This window comes from Durio zibethinus, chromosome 15 (assembly GCF_047325235.1).
Source record: "Durio zibethinus cultivar Kanyao isolate XHJ-2024 chromosome 15, ASM4732523v1, whole genome shotgun sequence".
Lineage (NCBI taxonomy): Eukaryota > Viridiplantae > Streptophyta > Magnoliopsida > Malvales > Malvaceae > Durio > Durio zibethinus.
The window spans coordinates 17,586,276-17,598,743 of NC_143176.1; positions in this window are offsets into that span (position 1 = coordinate 17,586,276).

The following is a 12,468-nucleotide window of genomic DNA, read 5'->3' on the forward strand; positions in this document are numbered from 1 at the left end:
TTTTTAAGGAAATATGGGGTTTAAGAATTAACATTTTGATTTCTTTGTTTCTAAGGCCAAATGACCACTAGAGTAACTATGTTTTGTCATTTGAAATTTGTTGAAATGGTTCAAGTTTGTTAAAAATGAGTTTGACTAATTATGAGATCTTTCAAGGTCTTTTTCAAATAAAAATGAGCTACAAAATTTTTAAAAATTAAAATCTTGGACATATTAAGCTTTGAATGGTTCATTTTATTTTGTTTAGCATAAATGAATTTTCTTACATGAGTTTGCTGATACAAATATGATTTTTATGGATTTAGTGCATTTTGTATGGTATATATTGATCCTTGAATAGTATAAGGCCTAAAAAGCTTATTTAAGAAATTTGTTCATATTGTACATGTTTTATAATTGAAACAAGTTTTCTTATTTATGAAAAATGTTAACAAACTTTTCCAAAGTTTTTATGAATGGAAGTCATAAAGGATTAAATGTTTTAAGGTTGTTTTGGGCACTATTCATGCACAAATGAGGTTTAGACCATTAAAAATTTGAATTACATGCATTTGTTGAATATTTATGCTTTTATCATATTTATTTGATCATTTCAAAGTTGTTTGAAATGGTTTCAATACATAAACTTTGTCCAAACACATATTTATACTTGAGTTACAAAATGGAGTAAAGTTAGAATATTTGCAAAATCATGCCAAAATTTTGCTTCAAAATGTTTTTATGCAAATGCCTTATTTTTACAAGTCTAAAATGATGTCTATAACATGTTTAAATTTTATTTTTGACTAAAAAAATAAAAACCCCAAATTTGGAATTAAAAAGCTGTAATTTTTAATTGTTTTATTGCTCTAACAAAAAAAGGAATCGATCCTCTCTTTAAAGGATTGATTGATTTTTTTGTCGGAATGCAAATTTGGTTTCATAAAGCAAGAAGGGATCGATCACCCTACATAGGGGATCAATTACCCTAATGACAAGATCGATCCCCTCATGTAAGCAATTGATCCATTCATGCAAAATGCCACCAAATTCATTTTGTCTATTCAAATAGGTTGGAATTACATGTGCCAAGCTTATGTTACACTCTTTTGATCCTTTTGACTTTTGCTTTTGACCTTTGACATTTGATTTTGACTTTAACCTTAAATTTTTCAATAATTTAAAAAAATAATAATAATGATTTTTTAATTAAAAATGGTATGCATTACAAATATTTACTTGATTATATTTTTAATCTTGGAACAAGTATTTATCCTAAAATTAAGAATTTGCTTTCAGTGCTTGAACTATTATTTCTCGTTCAATTTCACTAGTTTTATAAATCTCATGTGCACATATGGATTAAAATTATCTCTTGATGTAATGCTTATATGGTCAAAATACTTGATTATTGAAAAATGCTAAATTGATTATTTCTTTATTTCTTGTGAAAATTGTGAACTACATTTTTATGCTTGATTGTTATGTCACAATTTATTTGATTGTCTATGATTTTGGATTGTGATGAAATATTTTTAAAATATGATTGCTCTTGTACTTAATTGACGTAGTTCTTAATTTGTGATTTTAATTTGATGCATGATAAGCTAATTGATCTTAAATGAAATATATTAGTGGTTCATCTATTATTCTTGTTAAGTATGTGAATTTATATGAATATGATTGAGCTTTGCTTAATATACTTACAACATGGCTTCAGTAAGTGATTTCTTATAATTTTTATGTTTGCCTTAAGTCATTGTTGATTATGGCCTATAATTTGTGTAGACATATTTATGCTTTTGTGATGAAATATTCTTGATTTTTTTTTATGATAAATATGTCTTCATTGAGTTTTTAAATTCTATAAGGCCTCAAATTGGTTTTGACATATTCCTTAGTGATTTGTTAAATATATATATATATATGAATGTTGAAAATGTCTATTTTGTGTTCATGAATGATATAAAAGGTTTGATTTTTGCACATGACATGAGAACTTTAGCTTTAGTACCAATATTGTGATATTTGATGCCTAACTTGATACATGGCCTTTAATTTAAGTTTATATATATATATATATATATATATCTCTTTTGCAATTAGAAAATTGAGCTTAGTGAACAAAATTTCTTTTGCCTATAATGACTTACAATATGAAATTCATTTTCTAACAATTGGTGTAATTTTTATCGATTAGTATTCTTGATGCCACTAATGAAAATCTTTTGTCTAGAAATTTTTCTAAGTCTATGCTAGGAGAACTTGAAATAAATATGAATGAGCTTAAACTTTTTGGTTTTCAAGTGAACAAGCAAAGCAAGTCATCTTCATCAATCAAGCCTAGTTTTGCTTAAAACAGTTAGATTGGAGAATTCAAAGCCAAATGAGCATAACAACATAGCTTGACATAGATTAAGGTAAATGTATTAACTCTATGCTATGTGCCTATGATGAATGAGTTTGAATACATCCTTGTTTTTATATATGCTTAAAAGACTTATTTGTTTCGAATGCTTGGTGTACGTAAAAATGAGATACTATGATTGAATTTGTGAAGACATTGTATTTTGGTTAATATTCATACCTAGTTCTTGATTGATTTGTTTAGTAGTTTTTAATGCATGAATTTTTGGGCATGGATATAAGTTAAATAGATTTATTTTTTAAAACATGTTCATAGATTGAAAATATTAAGATAGCATGTACCAAATTATGCCTAAATGATTACATATCTTTTGAATTAGGTACATTACTTATGAATATGCTTGTATGATTTTGATTGAAATATCTAATTGAATACTTGCATATGTTTAAGTTAAGTACATTGCTATGCATTGAATAATTTAGATTATATTTGAATGATTATGCTTTCATTATTTCTTTGCTATAGCATATATGCTCATTATGTTTGAAAACTCATGCTTATATAATCTTTGTTATGACATGATGATTGAACCTAATTGCTCATTAGTGCTCATTTCTTATTAATTACATATGAGTTTATGGTTCTTGGTTGGATAGGATATGCTTATGAAAGATATACTTATTATTTTTAGATTTAGTGATTGAATCTTTCATATGCATGAAACATTTGTGATATTTGAAAGTTGGACAAAATTGCTAATGAATTTTTAAACTTTTATTGATGTTTGTTTAGTATGCCTATCATTGTTGCTTATACCTTTCATGCAAAATTATGTGCCTTAAATTGTTTCACTTCTTTTTTTGTTCAAACGAACAAAAACTTTACAATTTTGCTTGGATTAAAATGAGTTGTTTTGTGTTAGTAATTGGTATCCTTATTGATAACATATCTTTAATAATTGGTATCCTTAATATTTAATATGAGCTTATTTGTATACGCTTGAATATATGTTGATATGCTAATGATGTTTTAAATTCTAAGCACATTTTATGAAAACATGATGTATGAGTAGTATACATACTATTTTTTTTATCTTTTTACTCATAACAATCATGATATGAATGATTTTATGCTAAAATGCTAAAATTGGATACCTTTATACTTTTATGTTCTTGTGCTTAAATACATGTTTTTGAACTTCATTATGCATATTACACTTGATTAAATGCATTCAAAATACTCTTGATGTTATAGGTATCATGCATTTTGTCACATCCTTAAACTGTTCTCTCTTTCTTTTGAAATGACAAAAAGAGGGTGAGTTTTGAGATATTTCTTCTTGTATGCTTATAGCAATTGATATAGGAGCCTATAAAGAGCTTAAATTAAAAAAAAAAAAGAGAAATGTTTCATAAATATATTTGTTAATGATGCCTCTTTGTGTTTATTTGCTCATTAATATGCTAATGAATTTTTGTTATGACAAAAATGGAGAGAAATATCATATGGACAAATTTGCTTGTGCTGGATAGGCATATGTTTGATTGTGCTTATTTGATATATTTGACTAATATATGTTTATTGAGTTATGTTGGATTAGGATGCATTAACTGAAAGGGAGTTTTGCCAAGCAAAGTTTAAGGGGAGTTTTTCAAAATATTTTTCAAAAATCTTAAATGTCTTAAAAAAAGTTTTTCATTAAGCAAATTTATCTTTAAGTTTTGTCATATCAAAAAGATGGAGATTGTTAGCCTTGAATTGATTCTTATTTTGAAATGATAAAAATTAAGCTAAATAAGCTTGATTAAGATTTTGAAAAAAATTTATTTAATACATGTTCTTGAGTTTTATTATTTTTGGTACTAAATAAATAATATAATTTTTAAAGTTTAAACAAACTTTTCTTTATGTTTTCTTATTTCTCAAATTAAAACTACCTTTAAACATTATTTATTTGAGCTTAAATGAAAGTCTAATTGTTGTTTTTAAAGTGAACTTATTCATTTTGGATTCAATGCAATTTTGATAATATTGTTTTGAGAAATAGATTAAGTTAAGAAAGTTGTTTTACAAGAACAAAGTTTTCCAATATTGAAATTTTTTTATTTTTTTGTATTAATTAACAAAGTTTTAATATTTGAATTTTATATCGTTAGAAAGCTCTTTGAGTCTACTTTCTAATCGATTAAACAAAATCTAAATCTAAATTTTTTAAAAAAAGATTTTGAATTTTTACTAGACATATTATAGTTGTCTAAAAACTACACAAAAGTTAGATTTGAAAATTCATTATAATTCATATACAATGAATTAGGTGCTGAATTTTATATGGATAGAAGCCCTCTAAGTTTAGTTTCTAAATCTTGAAACGATTTTTGATTTGGAATTGTATAACTCAAGATATGATCAAATTAGTGAGTAGAGTGCAAAATAGGAGACAACCACCCAACTTGACCGGATTGATCCCCTGGGTTACAAGATCGATCCCCTCTTGTAATGGATCAATTGATTTTTCCCCTCTTGTAATGGATCAATTGATTTTTCTTACAGAAACAAAATAGATTTAAAAAACACTAAAAAGCTAAAAGAAAGGATCCATTAGGTAAGGCACAAGATCAATCCCCTATGCCCAAAAAAGCTCCAACAACTAGTTTTTCAAGCTTCAACAATTTTTTTAACTCCAAACCATCCCTAACGGTTAGTTTTTCAATTCTTCTATAAATTAAGCATTCCAACACACCAAGAAGGTTGATGAATCAAAAGAACAAGATCAAACAAGTCATATTTTTATTCTTTCAAATAAATTAAGAGTTTTAGAGCTTAAATTCAATACCCTTTATATTTCTTGTATCCCAAATATTGTTATATTTCATTCATCATTTTTCTTATACTCTATTAGGCAAACATTCAACCTTAAGAGGTTCATTCGGGTTATTTTGTAAGCAAAAGGTGAAGTATCCTCTTGATTATATAAGGGTAAAAGTTTCTATCATAAGTCTTACAAAGAAAAAGATAGGGTGGTATTCTTAATCCAAAACTAGTGGATTTCAGCCTTGGTATGGACAATCAAGACAAAGAACATTGGTGCTTTGTGGAGAAGGATCGAACCTCTATAAATTCTTATGTTTAATTTCTTTATCCATATCTTTTTATTTTTATTATAGTTTATATTTGCTTTTAGTTCTTCAATTTATTGTTATTTGCATCATATTTCGATATTATTTTAATTTCCATTCAATTACATTAAAATTTATTTTTAGGAAAGAATTTAGAGAAATCCAATTTATCCTCTCTTGAATCACTATCTCACTTAAAAAATTAGCAATCAAAATGGCTTATTTGATGGTTACTGTGATTGATAATAAGCTAATGGTGACTTATGATCCTTGCAAGTTTAGGTTGTTAATAATGGAAATAAAGGATAAGAATGAGGTTATTTAGTTTGGTGGGGAGGAATATTATTGTATAGTTGGTGAAATATCGATAAGGTTACTTGGAGTGGTTTATATGAAAAAACTCTATTGTTTTTTCTAGAAATGAATGGTACTTATGCAATAAGACTTGAAAGTGAGATTTTTTTAATTGTTTATACTAATATGGGTATAGAATTTTATGGTTTTGTTAAGCTTTTGCATGTTTAAGTAATTTTTGATAGCTTGAAGTATGATGATTATGATGTTTAATTTTATAATCTTATAATTATTGGTTATATCTATATAAGGTAGTGGAGAAAAATTCAGCATGTGTTTGATATGACACATGTCAAAGATAATGCCTTATAAATGTTAAGAATTGATGTTTATTTGGTTATTAAATCCACTCGACAAAGAAATATTAAAATGTAGAATTCCTATCTAGTGGTTATCTTAGTTATCACTGGTTATAGGTTTAGAGGTTCATCCATGGCTTTTGTGGTAGAATGGGTGAGGAATCTATACCAATACTATAGATGTAGGTGATAGTAATGCTAGAAATAGTATTAGTGATATAGTTAGAATAGAACCTGATCTTTTTGAATCCTATACAGAATCATCTTTTGTTGTACTCATTGTTGATACCATTCCTTACTGTGGCACCAATCATGAGTGGACTCCAATGTTAGACCCTCTCAGTATCAATTCTATTGAAATCAAGATTATTAAGAAAATGAAACTTTCATTGAATAGGCAACTTATCATTTCCACTGCTTATATGAGGGTTGGAATTTAGATTATTAGTGGAATTGCTTTTCCCTTTTCTTTTACTATTTTCAGTTTTAGAGACCAAAAAGCTTAAAAATTTCTTACGTGTTATTAATTATCTTTAAGCTAGCTCAATTAATAGTCTTATAATTGAGTACTATACTGGCAATGCATATTGCCTTATACAGGATATTGCTGGTCCTTGCAGGATTGAAATTGCAACAAATGTTATTGTTGGCTTTGCACTGGGTTACAAGTCTTGCATTATTCTTAATTTTGTTATCATAGTTAATATTTTTGTTACTTTTCACTTTGCTACTATGTATGGTATTACTGTTGTTGTCATTGGAATATTGAACACCATAGTTACTACATTAGCTATTAATGCTTATGGTTTTATCAGTAATAAAGCTGAAGGTATTACTGAGATGGATGGCATAAGCCATAAAAATAGAAAGAGAACCGATGCTTTGGATGTTAGAGAAAATACCACTAATATTGGAAGCGATTTCACCATTAGTTCAACAAGCTTGAAGTCATTTACCTTCTTTAAGGCCTTTATGAGTTGTGTTGCTATTCTAACAACTTATATGTTAACCTCTAAAATTTTTATTGGGTTGCTTTTTGGGGCAGTACTTCTTTATAAGGGGTTTTAGTCATAACTTTTTTTATTTTCCTAAATTTATTGAAGAGCTAAAATGTTTGGCAAAAGTTGATCCTATAGTTGTCGATACCATTAAAGAGTTAGGGGAGGACATTGTTGTTGATGCTGGAAAACTTCACCTTGTGTTGTGTTTCAAGCATTTACAAGAAAATCTTAAAGGTGGTTCTCAAATCATTACAGCTTATGTTGCTGGTGCTTTGATACATGATTGCCACCAAAGAGTTAACAAGATTATTGATATTGCAATGCTAAAAGAGACTAACTTTATTAATCCCATTACCATCTTCTACTAGTGCTTTATTGTAAATGATCAATTTTCATCTCATGAAAAAGTTGTCATTACGAAAATTCTAAAGCTCCAAGTGTCTTTCTTACTCACCACAGATGTCATTACTTTATACAAGCTTGCTGATAATGCTAACAGCATGATGGTATCAGAAAGTGATACAAGGAAGGTCTGTTAAAATTAAAGAACAAGTTTCTACATTTGATCCTTGAAGACAATAATCTTTTTCATGGATAAAGCATTGATATATGCATATTTCTTTAAACTATAATTTGAGCTTATATATTAGTTTAGTTTCTTTATATTGGACTGTTGCATAGTTTAATATGTAAAGCCTATTACTATCAAGGCCTTTTTCATTAACTACCAATTTTAGTGTAAAAGGAGAGAGAAATAAATGCTGACATCTATGAGATTCTTAAAATGCATTTGTCAAAAGGGAATAAGCATAAAAGGGAGTAAGAGACTATTGTTTATTCATTTGGTTATGTAAAAAAAAATGAAAAACAACTTCTCACTCTAAATTTCTATATTTTTTCCTCTTTTATTTTTTCTTTATTTTAAATTATTCTTCTAATTTTCTTTTTCTTTTTTTGCTATTTTTGAAACTTTACTTAAGTTTTCTTAAACTAAATTTTAAGCTTGCATCATGCCCAAAAAGACATTACTAAAAAATCATAGTAGCCATCATTAATCCTAAAAAGGCGTTTGGTTTGTGGATTCTAAGATTCCAAAAAGGAAAGTGATTTTAGAAAGAAATGTGTGATTATTGAGTATTGTTGACTTAGAGAATGTAAAATTTTTGTATTTGATTCATAGGAATATAAGATTACCTAATAAAATCTTTTACTATATTATCATTGATAATATAAGAATAACAGATGATATTCATAATATTGATATGTGAATAACACGTGACACATAAATAATACGTTATCTTCGTTGAAACTAAATCATTTTGAAAAATAATTTTTTATATTTTTAACAAATATAATTTTACAATTCTAATTACTATCCAAACGTTGATTGCCTTACTTAGAAAAAATACATGAATCAATTTTCACAATAAAGTCAACGTAAGGGTTGGAAAAAGGTGGTAAACCCCCATTCCAGAGATTTTTGGGAGCTTTGCCCTCAAAACAAATTTTGTGTAATAATATAAAACACATATATTTTTATTTTATATGTAATAATATTAAGTAAAGGTATTTTACTTTTGAATTTTGAAAAATATTTTTCAGAATTCAACAAAGATTTTGTTTTTATCGTAGAAATATATCTTGTAAAAAAATTACGTTTTTTCTTAGAAAAATCGTCTTTATAGAATTTTGAAAAATATAAATTTTCATGTTTTCAATAAAAATTACTATTTTATATTAAAAACATCATCTTTTCAATAAAAATTGTGTTTTCTATTTTAGAAACATAATTTTTGTTAAATTTTAAAAAATAATTTTTTTCATATTTTTAATAAAATCCATATTTTTATATTAGAAATGTCGTATTTTTTGAATTATAAAAAATAACTTTTTTATTTTTCAACAAAAATTATATTTTTAATCGTAACTTTTGCGAGGATTTCAATACTGTGGTGTTAAAAATGTGATCTTTGTTTAAAATATATTAAAAAATTTATTTTTATAATATTTTATAAAAAAGTATTACTTTTTTAGGGTAAATAACGTTATTTATATAATTTAAAAATATAGTTAAATGAAAACAAATAGAAAAAAAAAATTTTTTCCTCCGAAATCTTAAAAAACCTTAAGAAGATGAAAGATTTTGATTTCCTCTACTTTTTCATTTATTGATATTGATGAAATTCTTTAAAAAATAGCAATTACATTTTCATGAACCAAATTAAAAAACCAATTACAAAAAGTAAAATTTTTATAATAAAAGTTATTTTCTTCTAAATCAATTGTATGCTAAATGTTGTCCTATGAATATTTGGAGGATGTATTCTGGTGATAGCCGTGGAAACAGTGCGTTGCCATGAAACTCATCCAACAATTGTTCAATGATTGGAATTGGATATTTATCTTTGACGATGCTCTTGTTCAACTCACTATAACCAATACATATTCTACAAGTATCATCCTTCTTTCAACCAACACAATTGGAGATGAAAATGGACTGGCCTAATATTCTCTTCTATAAAAAATAAAATAAAAAATAAAAAAAACACTAAATTTGAATCTATTACATTCCAAAAAAAAATTCTCAGTAAATTTAAAACTTTCATATGTTAAAAAAAAAAAAAAACTACCGAGTTTTTGTGATCAAAGCCCAGAGTACCTATATTGACCCATGGGTTGGGCCACATTGAAGCCTCTGTTAGGCCATAAATTAATAGGTATGGACCCACTTAATATTGACAACCCATATTATCAAATTCTCTCCTTGGCAACCCAGATTAGCAAAAGTTCCAAATTACCAATTTTCCCTTGCCAACGATGGCCTAAAAGAAAAGAAAAAAAAAAAAAGCAAGTTATTAATATTTTAAAATTTTAAATAAATTAAAAATACCTAAAAAAAGAGAAAAAAAAAAAGAAGAAGGAAAATGGAGTTTCAAATGCTCACACCTTTTTAAATACCCAAAATCTAAAAGGGAAATCAAACGCTGAAGATTTGGGGTGTTGTGGGGACCGCATGCAGAGAATCAAAACTGTGCTGCTTAAACGAAAATCCAATTTAAATTGCATCACGCAGTACGGGAGAAGAAAGTTTGTCAGAATGATGCAAGTGAACGTGCACGATTTTCCAACTGATGGGCTTCATTGCTTACGCGCTGTAGCATTCCGTGTCTTTCAGTTCCCAATTTTTTTACTTCTGCCAAGTACTTTGCCTGATTCAAAAAAAAAAAAAGATTTTTAAAAAATATTTACATTTTTTACATTTAAAAAGATTTTTTATTATTTGAATAAGTTAATAAAAATTATGTTTCCTTAATTTGGTTTTTTTTTATTTTTTAAAATAATATTAATATAATTATTAAAATATTAAAAATATATTGAAATTATTTATTATTAAAATTATTAATATTACAAATAATTATATTTTAATAATATGTAATATTAAAATATTATGTTAATATAAAAAATACTTAAAATAAAACTATTTATTATTCTTTATATTATTTATTAATATATTATAATATTATTTATTAATAATATTTATTAATATATTATATTAATAGTATGCTATTTATTAATAATATATTATTTATTAATATATTATTATAATATTTATTAATTAAATTAATAATATTTATTATTATGTTATTTATTAATATAATATACTATTTATTAATATATTATATTAATAGTATATTATTTATTAGTAATATATTATTTATTAACATATTATAATATTATTTATTAATAATATGCTATTTTATTAATATATTATAATATTATTTATTAATATAATATTAATTAATTATTAATATTAATAAATTATTATAATATTTATTTTATAATAATATGTATTAATATATTATTTATTAATATAATATTATTTATTAATATATTATAATATAATATTATTTATAAGAAAAATTACTCTCAAAAATATTGATAAATAATTCTATTCACAAACAACTTTTTTTAAAAAAATATCTTTCTCTTTTCAAATTCGTAAGATAATTTATACAAAAAATATTTTATTTTTCATTGATCAATAAGTCATTTTTCATTCACCAACTAATTTTTTGTTAAAAAAAAACTAAAAAGAAAAAAATTATTTTTCAAAAATCATTTGTCGGAACCTTTATTTTATTTTCTATTTCAACTTGCACACTTTTTGGTAATTTTAAACTTTGAAAGCATTGCAAAATATTGTTAATATTTTTTATACAAATCTTATGAGTAATTGTTCAAAGTTTAAGAATGTTAGTGTCACGACGAGTAACTTTGTGAATTTTATTGCAAGATGTAAAATTTTTAAAATAAAAAAAGTCATTATCAAATTTTTTTTGTTAGGTTTAATCAATTACTTAAAATATTTATCTTTTTAATAAAGTTAAAAAACAAACTTAAGGTTTATCAAAAAAAAAATTTTGTTTTCGAAGATAAAGTTAAATTCAAAAGTACAATTATATATGAAAAAAAATTAGCACTTATAGTATCCGTTTAAAAACGATACTAATTAATCATGCATTATGTTTTTTGTATTAAATAAAAATGATTTTCAATTTTCAATTTGATGATAATTCTTTTTACTTTTTGAAAAAATCAAATTTATTTGATAAAAATTAAACCTTATTTAGGAATATTATGGAAATTATTAGATTAAAGATTATTTTAAGATTCTTCAATATTTAGATAGAATTTAAAGATAATTTTTTTTGCTTAAGATCTATCACAATATTCTTTTTAAAATAAAAATAGCATTTTCGTAGATAATAATTGTTGATGACTCTCTAACTTCTATGCTGAGTATCAAAAATTATTTTTCTCGAAATGTTATTTTAGTTTTATTTTAAAATCCATATTTTGAATGACTGTTTTCATGAAAAACACTTTTTATGCCAAAAAACTGATGATATTATAATTAACAAAATAAATAACAGTACTAAAAAAAAAATATGCATGTGAGATGAATGTAAACAATAATCTAAAAATATAGATATGCCAGTGAATGTCATGCATGATAATGAAATAAAAATTTGAAATCGAATCTTAAATATAAAGAGACCATTCAAAATCCCTAATCTCTAGATAAAATTTAGATATGACTATTTATATTTAAGATCTCGCTTTTATTACTTTTCTTTTGTTTGATTTTATTATTGTTTTTGGTTAAAGAATCATAGAAAAACATAATGAAATAAAATTTCATAAGTACCTCATTCTCTAAACGATATTCAAAAACAAATTATTTTATATGAGATTTTCATACAAATCTTTTGAATTTTGGAAAGGCTTTAAATGTTGAAATGGGTTCAAGGTTTTAGCGTTTGACTAGTTTTAGAGTTTGCACAATTTAA